Source organism: Podarcis bocagei (genome assembly GCF_964188305.1).
Source record: "Podarcis bocagei genome assembly, chromosome: 7".
NCBI classification, from domain to species: Eukaryota; Metazoa; Chordata; class Lepidosauria; order Squamata; family Lacertidae; genus Podarcis; species Podarcis bocagei.
Window position 1 is genome coordinate 16,536,007 of NC_138132.1, and position 14,036 is coordinate 16,550,042.

Genomic DNA, 14,036 nt, shown 5'->3' on the forward strand with positions numbered 1-14,036 from the left:
AGTCTTCAGCCTCCCTCTGAGAGGTTCTTTCAGCTCAGGCAAGGAGGCTGCTGGGCAGAGAGACAGGTAGTAAGGATATCAAACGCCATTAAGACCGATTACAATAGTTTGGGGTATTTTGTTGTTGTCTGAAAGAATGCGATAACAAAAAGTTTGAAGTGGTTCCAATCCTTTCTTTATTAACCTCAAACTTTTAACTATGTTTTAAAACAATTTCCAGCACCATGTGTGTGCAGGCAACTCTCTCTGGCCACCTAACCCAGAATGTCTCACTTTGAGAGATGACCCTCTTCCGCAAAGCAAGGGAGAATAGAGGGGCCGTTGCATTAGTGTCAGCAAAGCATTTTGAAAGTAAAAGGGGGAGAGGAGAGCGGGCACTGTGACACTTTTGCTTTATTCAGAGGGGAAATCATAATATGCTACCATTACAAATCTAAAATATTGTTAAAGCTGAGAAACCTTGACTAAATCTTAACTAAATTATAATTGCCTGAAGCAGCAAGGCTAGAATTGGGCAGGAAGCAAAATATTATATGGGTCAAATGAAAGAGAGAATGGATTCAAAGGAGTGGATATTTATTTCCATTTTTTTTCCTTTGCAGAGAGCTTTTTTTCTAAGCTTTCTCCATTATCGAAGAAAAGCAAGATTACATTCCACAAAATCTGCAGCCTCAGAAAGGAAAAAGCTATATTCCCAAAATACCTACACTTCAACTTCTACAGTAATTTTTATTATTGCCTACTATCATCTAACAAAATAATTTTTGCAACATCTTAATAAAACTACATCAAAATCAAAGAATTCTCTTTCTTAAAGGCCTGTCTGGGTAGAAATTACACAGAAAGGTTTCGACAGCATGTTACATCAATATGACAAATGTTTCTAGTTTACATCGGAGTATATTTAAAAAGTATCAGTTAAAAAAAGCATTCACTGTGGACACAACATGTGTAATGAATCTCAAAGGGTGCATTGATTAAACCTGGCCAATTCAATTCATAAGAGTATTGGGTTCCATACAGGAAATGGAGAGCAGTGGTGTGCCTGTCTGGCATGCTTGTCTCCAAAGGACTTTACAAAAGTTGTTGCTTTTTATTCCTATTTTTAAAAGCTTGATTGTGCCGTATTGTGGTAAGGCAAATCAGCTATAGAGTCTGTTACATTGTCTCTAGAACCAGCCAAAATGGGTAAGAAAAGGGGTGCCAACGTGGGAATACTTGCCATAGCAACAGCAGCTCCTATTACCCCACCTTGGGTTGCATCATGTCTTATGCCAGTTCTACTTGGCCCTGAGATGCTCTGCCTCACACTCTTCCAGTCCTAGGGCTTTCTTTCGAACCCTTTCAGCATCCTCAGCTAGATTATTCAGGAAGCTCAACAGCATCCCATAAGTGGTGGCAAAAGACCCCCCCTGCCGTGTCTCAGTTCTCCAAAAGACCACAGACCCTGGGTGCATGCCAGAAACCCCACAGGCTCTTGCCACTGCTCGGCAGAGAGAGAGGGAGGTTTTCTAACTTTGCTTCAGAAGCATGCCATTTGCACCCCTCAGACTGCTTTTGTCCACCTGCCTAGTCTTATGAGGCTCACAATGTACCTTTCCACTGATCAGCCATCTTGTAGGTGGGAGAAGGGGAGGTTCCAAATAGTTTGCCTAGTTTCATGGGCAATCGGGGATGGTGGGCTTCAGATAACTGTTAACCTCTGCTGTCTAGCCTCCTTTTAAGCACTCTCAGATACTCCCCAGTCAACTCAACAGGACAGGACAGAAAGGATTTGCAGGCAGAGGACAGTTTGAAACTTTCCCTCTCCATCCCATGATTCTGATGATAATCCCTCTCCCCCCAGTGCTGCTGTTAACCTTAGGGGAGAAGCTCAAGAGCAGCAGGAGATCTAACATCATTGGGATCACAAGCCTGCCAGCTGAGCAAGGAGAAAGCAGGCTGGGAGGGAAAGACTTTGAAGGACCTCTGATAAGACTTACTTGCTCCTTGAGATCCTTGACAAAGAGTTGTTTGAGGATAGGATAGTTTGTCTTCTCACTTCAGCTGCTCACACTCTCTCCTGTTAGTGCTGAAAGGGTTCCCTAAGCAGAACAAAGTATCTCTGCACATGCTAATGAAATCCTTTCACTGCCAACCCCCCCCCCCCAATCTTTTTAATGCAAATAACAGGAGAGGTCTATGCAGAGAGAGGGTTGGAAGAAAGAACTTGACGCACTTCAGATATGAGGCAGAACCTTGTCATTGCATTCTTATATTAATAAGTCTGTGCCCAGTGCGCATCTGATGTACTGCAAATGCACGTCTGGTTGTGCAACCATGGAAGTCACCTGCCCTGATCAGCTGAATTCTCCTCATAGCACTGATCTGTTCCCCCAGCCTGCCATTTACACCCCAGCCTAAGGATTTTATCCAACATTACTCATGCTCAGAGCACACCAATGAATGCAACTTATTAACTAGAAGGTTTTTTTAAAAAAAATATCTAGGAAATTTCTAGGAAAAATCTAGGAATATTTCCTTTGCAAATATTCTACACTGCAGTAGTAGGAAGGCTGGGCTCTAAGCAGCCCTCTTTCTTCAATGCCACGCTGCAAAAAACTCAGGTGCTGCTGAGACTAGCACAGAGGCAACAACAGCAGAGGTGAAGGAATACTTCCATGGGATGCTTCCACAGGTGATCCTATGGGACTTCCCAGAAAAGGCAGCATCCCCGCTGGCAAACGGGCTGCTTGGACTCTGGCCAGGAATGCGGCTTCGGCTATTTGTTGAGATCTTATCTCATCCTCGCTGGTTACCTTCGCTTTCTTTTTTGCTTTTAGAAGTGTGACGATCAGGAGGGAGAGAGGGTATAAAAGGAAAAGAGAGGGAGATAGCAGGACGGAGAAAAGCGCGAGAAACCTCGAAGCAAAGACGACTGAGCTTGGCTGCAAAAAATCGATCCGGCAGGAGGTAAGGAGTTGAACTTTTTTCCTCGATCTAGAATGATTTCCATTTCTTTTTGAGCTTCTTTGCGTTAAAGGAGACTCTGAGCTCCTCGCTTGGTGGGGGTGGCAGAAACAATTGCTGTTGCTGTTGTTGTTTACCTTTTACCTTTTTATTGTTATTTTTCACCTTTTTATTGTTATTATGTTAACCATTACATCATAGCTATTGTGGTATCATATATCATATCATATTATTAACAATAATATTATTGTTAACAATGATGTTCGAGAAGGCTGCCCTTCTTCCCCGCGGCAAAGGGAATAAATAACATGCCATCACCAGGGAGCAAGCAGAGCTCGTGCTACTATAAGGGTGTCCCCCCCCCCCACGAGTTTAATAAAGGGCGTCTATCAGCATTGCAATGCAGTTCATGACCCCACCCTCTTTGTTAGAGCGGGGAACGGGGTGCAGAACAGAGGAATACAGCAACTTCTATTCTGCAAACAATGCCCTGAGTGCTGAAGAGGCAGAGACCATCTGGGCTGCCCCTTAGTGCACAAGCAAAGCATAAGAGATTTAAGTAACTGCCCTGAAGCCAATGCCACCCTTTTGCGTGTTAATTCAATACACACCAATGCACACACCCCCAGTCCCTTCAAGAAAGCAGCAGGAACACGGCTGCGTCCCAGCACTTGCTGGTGTGTAAAAATGGTATCTGTGCACCACTTCTGATTAGAGAAACTGCATGGCAAGGGTTCAAGGCAGGGCAGGAGGTGCTGGAGGTTCTCTCGGTTCTGGGTTGGTGCTGCCTGATGAGCCTGGATAGCTCAGTGGGTTAGACCATGGTGCTGATAACGCCAATGTTGCAGGTTCGATCCCTGTATGGACCAGCTGCATATTCCTGCATTGCAGGGGCTTGGACTAGATGATCCCCAGGGTCCCTTCCAACTCTACAATGCTATCATTCTGCAACTTCCTCATAGCTCTTTTTTCCTATAGCTGTATTTTATTCATTCATTCATTCATTCATTATATGTATATAGCTTTCAGGACAAGATAATGTTGCTGATAATGGGTTGTCTTCAACTAACATTTACTCAGAGTAGACCTATTAAAATTAATGGATCTTAGGCATAGTTATTAATTTCAGTGAGTCATTGCTGAGTAAAGAGCTCAATGTGGATATTTTCCCCAGTATTGAGTATTGCCCTTTAAGAATATTTCTGGGCTCTTTCTGCATCACTTATTTCAACCATCTGGCTCCTTTTTTTCACCTGACCCTTGATGACATTTTTAAGAACATTCTTCTTTTTATTGGTGACTTTTGTAAAAGTAGCAGGGCAAGACTTGGCCAGAATATATGAGGGATATGCACAGTGCATTGACATATTTATTTATGAAGTGTTTTATCCAAAGTTTTATCCAAAAAAAAGGGAATCTTTAGTGGGGTGTAAATGCTTCCTTTAGACACATCTCTAGAGGAATGAATAATTAGAGTTCAAAAAAATATCCACATCTCACATAAACATGTTTTAAGGGTTTTGTATGAATGCATGTACATATAGATTTTTGTGAGATTGACAATAGGCACAATACTTCACTTTATTGAAATACTACCAACTGCTGCTCAAGCAACCCACTGGTCTTAGAGATATGTCCTATGTAAATTGATTTTCCCCCATAAACCATGGATTGTAAATATGTCCATAAAAGTGTGTTGAAGGCTATCATTTAACTATTATAGTTTTCTTCTCTTTCTCAGATAAACTGAGCCACAAGGAATCACTGTCATGGATCCTGCCGTAACAACAAAAACAACAGAAAAGCAAAATGTTGCAGCAACAGAAATCTTAAGAATAGACCTTGCTAAAGTGAAGTCTGCTTTCAAGAGAAAAACATTTGAAGCTGTTTCAGCTGAAGCTAAAGAGCAGTCAAATTTATTAAATAACGTCACGTTGGAAATTGCCATCACAGGAAGATCTGGTGCAGGGAAATCATCTTTTGTCAATGCCCTGCGGGGAATGAAAGATTGTGAAAAGGGTGCAGCTCTGCCTGGGCTGAAAGAAACAACAATGGTGCCACAAGAATATACACACCCTGCATTCCCCAAAGTCAAAATTTGGGATCTACCAGGATTTGGATACAATGGATTTAATGCAGAGGAATACCTAAAGAAGGTCAATTTCAGCAAGTATGATTTTTTCATCATCATCGCCTCAGATCGCTTCACTATACATGAAACCAATTTGGCTCTTGAGATCCGTAAAAATAAGAAGAAATTCTACTATGTGCGCAGCAAAGTGGATGTCGATATAGATAACACCTGGAAGTCAGAAGGCATCTATGAGGGGGACATCCATGAGATGATGCTGTGTGAGGTGAAGACTCTTGACATTATACGGAAAGATTGCTATGAGAAATTGAAGGCGTTAGGTGAGTCTTCTCCAAGGGTCTTTCTAATATCGAATTGGGATTTCAGCAAGTATGATTTCCCCCTGCTTCAAGAGACCTTTGAAAAGGAACAGGATGAAATCAAGAGAGATGTTTTAATTATGTCTCTCCCAATTTTAACAAAAGATAGCATTAAAAAGAAAAAGGCTGCTATGGAGAGCCTGATATGGAAAAAAGCCATGGTGAGTTGTTCTGTTGGGTTGATTCCTGTCCCATTCCTCTCGCTTGGTTGTGACATTGCCATTGTGGCTGTGACAATGAGGGATATCTGCAAAGTTTTTGGCTTGGATGAAGATTCCCTCAATATACTAGCAAATCGTGTGGGGAAACCCGTTGAGGAGTTGAAATCTGTTATTGAACATACCCCAAGCACCGGTATGATCACAACAGAATTTGTCATGGATATCTTGAAGAGGTCAGCAATTTGGGGAGCAATCACAGTGGTAGAGCTGGTTCTGGATTTCATACCTGTGTTGGGGTCTCTCTATGGTGGGGGCAGTTCTTTTGCTACCACATACTACTTGCTGATGAATTTCCTGGAAAATGCTGTGAAAGATGCAGAGAAAGTTCTGGCAAAGGCTGCTGAGCCCAAGAGACGCAAGTAAACAGCCAATACAGCTACCTGGGAAGAGACATCCAGGTACAACATGCGTTATCTCATCTTTCTACCACAGCATCAACCAATTGCTTTCTTCACAAGTTCTACTTCCGGTCTTGCAACATGGCATCCTAGCATGCTCCCTTTATTACTCTTCAGCTCAGCACTTGTAGGGTTGCCATATTTCAAAAAGTGAAAATCTAGAGACAAAAGTTGTTGAGCATTTCGCTTATTGGGGGGGGGGGCAAAGTTATAGAGATGGGGAGGGCAAAGTTGATGAGCTTTTTTTGACAAAATCTCCCAAAAACAAAAGAATTTTTTGAGCTATTTTAAAGGAAATCTACCCAAAAAAATCAACACTTCTGACATTTCACAAACCTTTTTACCAATTTTCAAGAATTCTGCCTGGAAACTACTTCCAATGGACGAATCCCACACATATGGCAGCCCTATTGTAACAACGCTTAATCAGTAGCCTGCCTGGGCAATTTTTATCCAGTTTAGAGGTTTCTTATCTCCTACCTGTCAGGGTTAAAACACGGATGTCTCCCCCTCCGACATGGAGCAAATTTGCAGCAGCAAAACATAAAGAATGGAGAAAAGAAGAGAAGAGAAATGGCTTCAGAGAGTTCTGTTGCTGATACGCTTAAGTAAATTGTGAGGCAGAATTAATGTCTGAAGGATAATTTAGCAAAGGTGAATCTTAAAATTACAGCCCTGGATCAAAAAGTTACTGATCTTAATGAGGAGATATCAAATTCTGAAGCATTTGAAATTAAAAAAGATCTAACACAGATATCATATTGGGTGGGATCCTGCGAGACATGCTTATCCATGCAAAAATATACTACAGTATATAGTTTTGTAGCCTTTAGCATATTTTATGGCTATTTTGTTATTTCTGCTTTTAAAAATGTTTTAATGTATTCTCTGCCTCCTTTGATTGCTATTCTTTCCTTTTGCCTTATTTACTTAATCTCAATGAAATAATAAATATTAAAATTTTAAGAAATGTTTTTTTCTTAATCCTCCCTACTGCAATTACCGTATTTTTTGCACCATAACACTCACTTTTTTCCTCCTAAAAAGTAAGGGGAAATGTCTGTGCGTGTTATGGAGGGAATGCCTACGGGTGGCATGCCTACGGATTTTCCTCCTCTAAAAACTACGTGCGTGTTATGGTCGGGTGCGTGTTATAGAGCGAAAAATACGGTATTTCCCCAACTGTTCTAATTTTTGTTTTAAAAAATCATTTAATCCAGGCATGGGAAAGCTGTAGGCAACGGTCCAAATTTAGGTGTCCTAACCTGAACCACAAGCCTGTTTTCTCTCAGCCTCCTTGCTGTAATGATTAATCTTTTCTTTACTTCACCAGCTGGGTGGGTGGGTAGGGGAAGCCTGGGCCTTTGGGGGCGTGTTTCTCTGGAAGTAAGCATACACATACCCACAAATTTCCTTGTATTTTAGGATGCTATGAAACAGAGAAAGATGGGTTCATCTTCAACATAGTTGGAGTAGAGGGAGTTTTGGGTGTCTTCCTGCCACAAATAACTCCAGATTGGTGCTTCTTATTCTTTCTTTGTTTTTGTTTTGTTTTTGAGGGATATGTGCTTTTTATTTTCCATTTTTTTGTTTCTTGGTTTTTGAGAAAACAAAGAAACCAGAGACAACATCATCAGAACAAACAAGACTTGAAATCAGGTCTCTGTCCATATCAGAGCTTGGAACTAGTTCAAGTTCAACATGTCCATAAAAGAACTAATTCCCATTCATGTTCATCCCTTTATGAAACAAACCAATTCTCTTTATGTTCTGTTCACTTCAAGTTCATCCAAAGTATCCTTGGGGGGAAAAAAGTGTATAAATACTCTAATGCATTTAGAAAGTGACAATGAACTTGAAGATGAGCCAGAAATCATTCTTCATTTTGCCCAACATCAACTTAATTCATGTTCAGTTTACCCAGCAAGTATGGGAAATACTTTCACATGTAGTTCAGATGTTTTTCAAACTAATTCAGTGAACATTGAACTTGTTCATTCCAAGCATTAGCCAATTGTTTTTGAGATTGTTATAGTGATTTTACCAGCTGCTCATTTGTGGAATGAGTTTAGCCCTCCTCAGAATGCAACTTTTCTGTAAAACCTTACAGCCTGAAAGCCTTGGAGGTTGAAATGTTCCCCCACTGGCTGCAAACACAAATAAACATACAAAGTAATATAGTTTTTATTGACAAATAGCGAAACACTGTCACAGTCCGGGTTACAGGCAGTCGGAGTCCTGGCTCGGTACGTCGGGACAGGGGTAGAGGACGGGAAGCAAGAATCAGGAGTCCAGGGGTCAGGAAACCAGGAGTCAGGAAACCGAAGCACAGCTAGGTGGGTAGCATGTTGCTGTGACAGAAGGAAATGCTGGTCTTATATAACCCTCCTGGCCCCTGCCACCAGGTGCTATGAGTCTTCTGTCAAGCCTCCCCTGTGTGGCAGCGCCTTGCCCTTCCAGGCCAAACTCAGGAAGGCCCCAATCCTGCAAAGCCCTACCAGGGCCAGGCTCCTGCACGCACTCCTGACAAACACATTCCAACTCACTAGGTGTGACCAAGTATCTGTGCATTAATTACTCTGTACTCTCTCTGCTTATATCTGTGTTTTGGGTTCCACACGACTCTAACCAAATAAAGCTCTGTGTCCCCATTCATTATAATGAGGAATCAAATAATCCCCTTTTGGCCAAAGTGGGTGAAATTTGCAGGCATAGGAGACCCTACAAATTGGGTTGAGCCTACCTAAATCCAGGGGCTCTTTGTGGAGGAAGTTAAGTGGGTTTACTTCCCTCCATACTTATTTGATATTTTCATGGGTGGGTCTGAGCACAAGCTTCTCAGACTCTGCCCAACACCATCTGATTTACAACACTGCTTTGGCTTTCTGAACAGCTGAGAGCGAAGTGCAAGGGACTTAAGTTCCATGTTGAAGCTTCTGTGGTGCTGAAAATGGAACTTCATGGGGAGAATTATGGCATCTGAGAAAGAGACTTGGGGCAATATGGCAGCAGGGGCTCTAGAGCTAAGTGTTGCTAGAAAAAATTCAGTTTATTTAAGAACACGTTTCACTTGGGCTGTGCATCAGATCCAGCCCAATCCAATTAATGAATTGGACTGGGCCAATTTGTATCAACATAGGATTGGGTCAGATTATGTTGAGGCAATCCTAGATCACACCAGATCAGGCCAGCCAACACATCTTACTCACTATTCCATCTTTAAAAACAATTTATATATTTTTAATCACAACAACATATGAACCTACCTGGACCATGAGATCATCTTCTGAGACCCTTCTTCGTGTGCCTCCTCCTCAAGAGGTTTGGAGTGCGGCAACACAAGAACAGGCCTTTTCTGCAGTGGCTCCCCGTCTGTGGAATGCTCTCCCCAGGGAAGTTTGCCTGGCGCCTTCATTATACACCTATAGGCGCTAGGCAAAATCATTTCTTTCCAACCAGGCCTTTGGCGGATCTAATTTACATCCTATGCCCTTTTAAAATGTGTTTTTTTGGGGGGGAGGAGGTATTGTTCTGTTTGTTTGTTTTTATGTGGTATCTTCTGGTTTTCTATCTTGATTTTATTCCGTGAAACGCCCTGAGACCCCAAAGTATAGGGCGGTATATGAATTCAATTAACAACAACAACAACGCCAAACACCATCCAAAATGACTCAGAGCAACAACAACGACAAAAAAATTATTATTTGTACCCTGCCCATCTGACTGGGTTGCGCCAGCCAGCCTGGGCGCCTTCCAACATACAGTGGCACCTCGGGTTACATACGCTTCAGGTTACATATGCTTCAGGTTACACACTCCGCTAAGCCAGAAATAGTACCTCAGGTTAAGAACTTTGCTTCAGGGTGAGAACAGAAATAGGGCTCCAGCGGCACAGCAGCAGCAGGAGGCCCCATTAGTTAAAGTGGTGTTTCAGGTTAAGAACAGTTTCAGGTTAAGAACAGACCTCCGGAACGAATTAAATACTTAACCCGAGGTACCACTGTATATGAAACCTCCCCTAGGAATTGGCTGCCATGGAAGGGAGTCTCTCAAACCTGAATCTCCTGGAGTAGTCAGTGAAAGTAGTCAGCTCAAGTATACAGCCGGACAAGAGGGAAGGAAACATGGTGTCTACCTCCGTAATGAGCTCACGGAAACAAGCTCTGGAAATTTGGAGTTGCCATGCTGGGGGCAGAGTTTGATGCTGAATTACATTTGTGAAAGCAAGCAATGCAAAACACTGGGAGAGAGCTAATGCCAGTGCAGTGGCCTCTTGCAGAATAGGAGGAGCTGCTTGTATCCCCCCTCCCCCTAGGGAGAAAATGCTGGGGGGGGGCACGCTGGGGGGTCTCATGGGGTTTACACTTGCCCAGCATGCTTCAGAGCAGGCCCCTCCGCCTGTGACAGCCTCTGATAACCACTTTAACCACAGAGTTAGGAGACTACATGTGTTTTCCCTCCAAATATCATATTTGAGGGGCGCCCCCTCCCAAAAAAGTTGATGGGCATTGCCCTTGTCCTTGTGAGAAAGTAGCAGGAACATGGCTGCTGCTGGGCTTGGAGAGGGAGAGGGAGCCAAGCAGCAGAGGTAACAGGACTGTGTGCTGGGGTGCCGACTGAAACAATGGGGGAGGCAGCTAAGCCCTGCCTCACCTCATAGATCACAAGATGTGGCGCACACCCCATTTGAATGGCAATGCCCATCACCGTGTGGGGAGCAGCCCCCCTCCAATATTTCCATATCTCGGCCCCTGGGAGCTGGCTCCTATAACTGTGCGCAAGTCATTCTCATTCTCGTGCTCCCCAGCTCCTCTCCCTCTTTCACCCATCGCGGCTCTGCTCTGCACGCCAAAATGGTGCCCAGGCACTTCTGATTAAAGAGGCTGCTGAATCACTTTTGAGAATTGTACTTCTGTGAAGGGAATAGGGGCCTCCTAACAACTCTCAGCACCTTTAACTAACTACCTAGAATTCTTTGGGGAAAGCCATAACTGTGGTATCCCAGGCATAGGGCTCCTGTTTTGACCCCACCCCACCCCATATGCTTCAGTTTTTCGGCCCTTTGGAGCCAGCCATGTGGGGATCATACTGCATCAAAACTCAGGAGAAATGGGATTACATGATACAAAGACTCCAGCAAATTTGTTCTTTTGACTGTTGGGGAAAACTTGCTTTGCATTCTCCTCCTCTGCTTTCAGGCTGGAGAAATTTCTGCTTCCTTTTGCTCTCTGTCATGACCCAGCACAGTCCAAGAAATTATTTACAAGGAGGAGGATCTAGGGCGAACTCATTTAGGTTTCGTTTTCTCAGAAATCACCTGTTTGAGCAGAGCTTTGTACTGGTCAAGGGTGGGGGAGAGGAAAACTTGGAAACAGGATGTAATTTCTGCTCCAAGATAACAAAAAGCCGCAGCTCCCTTCCCCTTTCTAAGATTAAGCAGGATAAATAAATAATCAGCAACAGAGCTGATAATATAATTTATTATAAATGCTCTGTTGCTGAGCAGTACATGATTGCACTGGTTTATTATTTTTTGATCATATCTCAGAGTCCCAAAGACTTGTAGTGATAGGGGCATTCTGCCATAGGGAACTTTATTAGCGCCAGCCATTTCTGAACTCTTACCACAGTACAGTGCATCAAAAGATTTCAGATTAAAATTGCCACTGCTGGCACTGAGAGTGTGGGACAAGAAATTCCCACCGCAGACACTTCTCAGATGTCTTTGCAGATGCAGATGCTACTTGCCTGCCTGGTCTGCACTGAGAGGGAGTCGGAGGGTGGGGGTGGCAAAGAGCTCCAGATCCCAAGGCTGCAGGAAGATGGAGGACAAGTTGGGGAAAGGGAAGGCGAGTCTCTCTGCGTGAGGCTGTAGAAACCCTTGAAGGTAGCCGTGCCTGGTGCCCCCCTGCATTATGTCCCCCTAAGGCTGAGGGTGTCAGATAAGACACAGGCTTTGCTGTCGGTCTAGGAACACTCTGAGGAGAGTCTGGTGTCCTTCCTGCCTGCCTGGTTTGCTAAGCCAGCTTGTCATGCGGGCTCCATAGCTGATCTGCAGCCTTCAGAATGTTAGAACTTTTCTTAAAAATAAACTATTTCTTCCTCATGTTCAGTCTTGTAATTTGAAGCCATTTGAGGCCCTACCCTCCAGAGGGAGAAGAAAACAAGCTTATTCCCTCTACTGTGTGACAACCCTTGAGATATTTGAAGATGGCTATCGTATCTCCTCTCAATCTCCTCTTCTCCAGGCTAAACTTACCCAGCTCCTTCAACCGTTCCTCATGAGGCTTGGTTTCCAGAGCTTTGATTGGTCACCCTCCTCTGTACAAGTTCCAGCTTGTCAATATCCCTCTTCTGAAGGATATGAGGAGCTTCCAGCTTCAACATCACTGTCTGCATCATGTTTTCTCCTCACCCAAGCAAATGACTTGCACACCTTCCCAGCTGGGAGCAACTTTCCAGAGCAGGTTTTAGAGGAGATGTGGGGGAAATGAGTTGAAAAAGAGGACAGGGACTCCTGCCCCATTAACATTTGTGTAGAAGGGGGAATGTCAGCAAGTATTTCCTTCAGCGTAGGGGGAGATCCGCGGGAAGTGGGCATATTTATTATTTTCAGTTTCTCTCAGTTTATCATTTTTCCAATACTTACGTTCAGCTCTTCCCATCTCCATATCAGCTGGCTAATTCCTTTTTTAAAAAGTTCTCATGAAAATTCATCAGGACTTCTATTTATTATGATTATAATTATTATTATTATCTTCCCCAAAAGGCAGTGTACAAAATGCAATGAACACAGCTGAAAAGCAGTTAAAAACAACCCAGAAAAAAAGTTAATATGTTTCCAAACAATGCTAAATAGACACTCATGGCAGCAACCTATTCATCCACCTGGGAAAAATTGACAGAATGAAAACATCTTCAGTTGTTTCCAGAAATTACGGTTAGTGGGTTCCTGTTGTATCTCTGCAGGAATGCTATTCCACAGAACAGGGGAAGTCACACTAAAAGCTCTGCTCTGAATTACAGAAGAACTACCCAAATATCAAGAGTGAGGGGCAGATTTTATCCTGCCTGCATGCTTAACCATTTGCACTGGTTAATAGGGGCCAGAGAGTACACAAAGCTTTGTTACCATCGATGTTAGATACCACCTTGGCTGTAATGGGTTTTTAAAGCAATAAATACATCATAGTACAAATGTTGCCACTGTTACATCAACGAGATCATGAGCTGCAGGCATCCATGCTATGAATGAAGCATTGTGGAACAACACTGTTTATTTCACAGCATTTATGTCCTGCTTAATTGCAAAAAACCTCAAGGCAGTTGAGACAAGCGATAGGACCCGTTCTGCTTCTTTGCAGGTTCCAAAACATTTCGCGCCGCTCCTGAAATTTCTACCGTCCTTTGCAAAGACTCCAAGAGCTGGACTCTGGGAAGTCACAGAATCATAGAATTGCAGATCTGGAAGGGACCCCAAGGGTCATCTACATCCACCCCCTGAAATCAGTGCCATGTGCCCTAGATGGTTGTCACCCTTGGAGGCTAAGGCATTGAAAAAGCTCAATATGGAGGCCGGATGGCCAAAGTATTGGGAAATTTTGGAACAAGATGGAGATAAACTGAAGTTACAGAGTCATGAGAAATTGAAACCCAAAGTACGAGATTGGCTCCATTATTATCAAATAACGGAGGTGTACAAACAAGACAGGAAAATTGGCTTCCAGGTGGAGAAATCAAAATTAGAAACTGAACTGTTAGAACCCAATACTAAGAACCTGTCAAGAATGTATAACTTGCTGCTGAAATGGAATACACAAGATGAAATAGTTAAATCAGCTATGATTTAACTATTTCACAGGACATTGGTCATAACATTATGTTCGCTGACTGGGAATGGTTGTGGAACACCGGCATAAAATTTACGGCATGTAATGCCTTAAAGGAAAACATTATGAAAATGATCTACAGGTGGTACATGACCCCAGTCAAGCTAGCAAAAATTTACCATTTGCCT

The 14,036-nt window shown here is 43.1% G+C and overlaps 2 protein-coding genes, 1 long non-coding RNA gene and 1 pseudogene across 5 annotated transcripts in view; 2 read left to right on the plus strand and 2 right to left on the minus strand.

Moving 5' to 3' along the window:
• Positions 1–13,435, minus strand: part of LOC308590095 (interferon-inducible GTPase 5-like) — a 36,983-nt gene extending 23,548 nt beyond the window's left edge. The window contains exon 1 of one of the 2 annotated variants that reach the window (XM_081199761.1): positions 12,279–13,435. The gene's annotated coding sequence lies outside the window, so the exon portion shown is untranslated. Of the gene's footprint in view, positions 1–1,982; positions 2,673–12,278 lie in introns of those variants that run through there. The other variant, XM_081199759.1, reaches the window with a different exon arrangement.
• LOC308590181 overlaps positions 1–14,036 on the plus strand; it is a 43,403-nt gene that overhangs the window by 20,099 nt on the left and 9,268 nt on the right. The gene's annotated exons all lie outside the window — the stretch shown is intronic.
• The window catches only part of LOC308590112 (interferon-inducible GTPase 5-like), a 68,833-nt gene continuing 55,448 nt past the window's right edge, over positions 652–14,036 (minus strand). The window contains exon 4 of the mRNA XM_081199805.1: positions 652–883. The gene's annotated coding sequence lies outside the window, so the exon portion shown is untranslated. The remainder of the gene's footprint in view (positions 884–14,036) is intronic.
• On the plus strand, positions 2,844–6,989 carry LOC308590113 (interferon-inducible GTPase 5 pseudogene; annotated as a pseudogene). Its single transcript, XR_014013304.1, has 2 exons — positions 2,844–2,952; positions 4,691–6,989. The product of XR_014013304.1 is annotated as an interferon-inducible GTPase 5 pseudogene (transcript).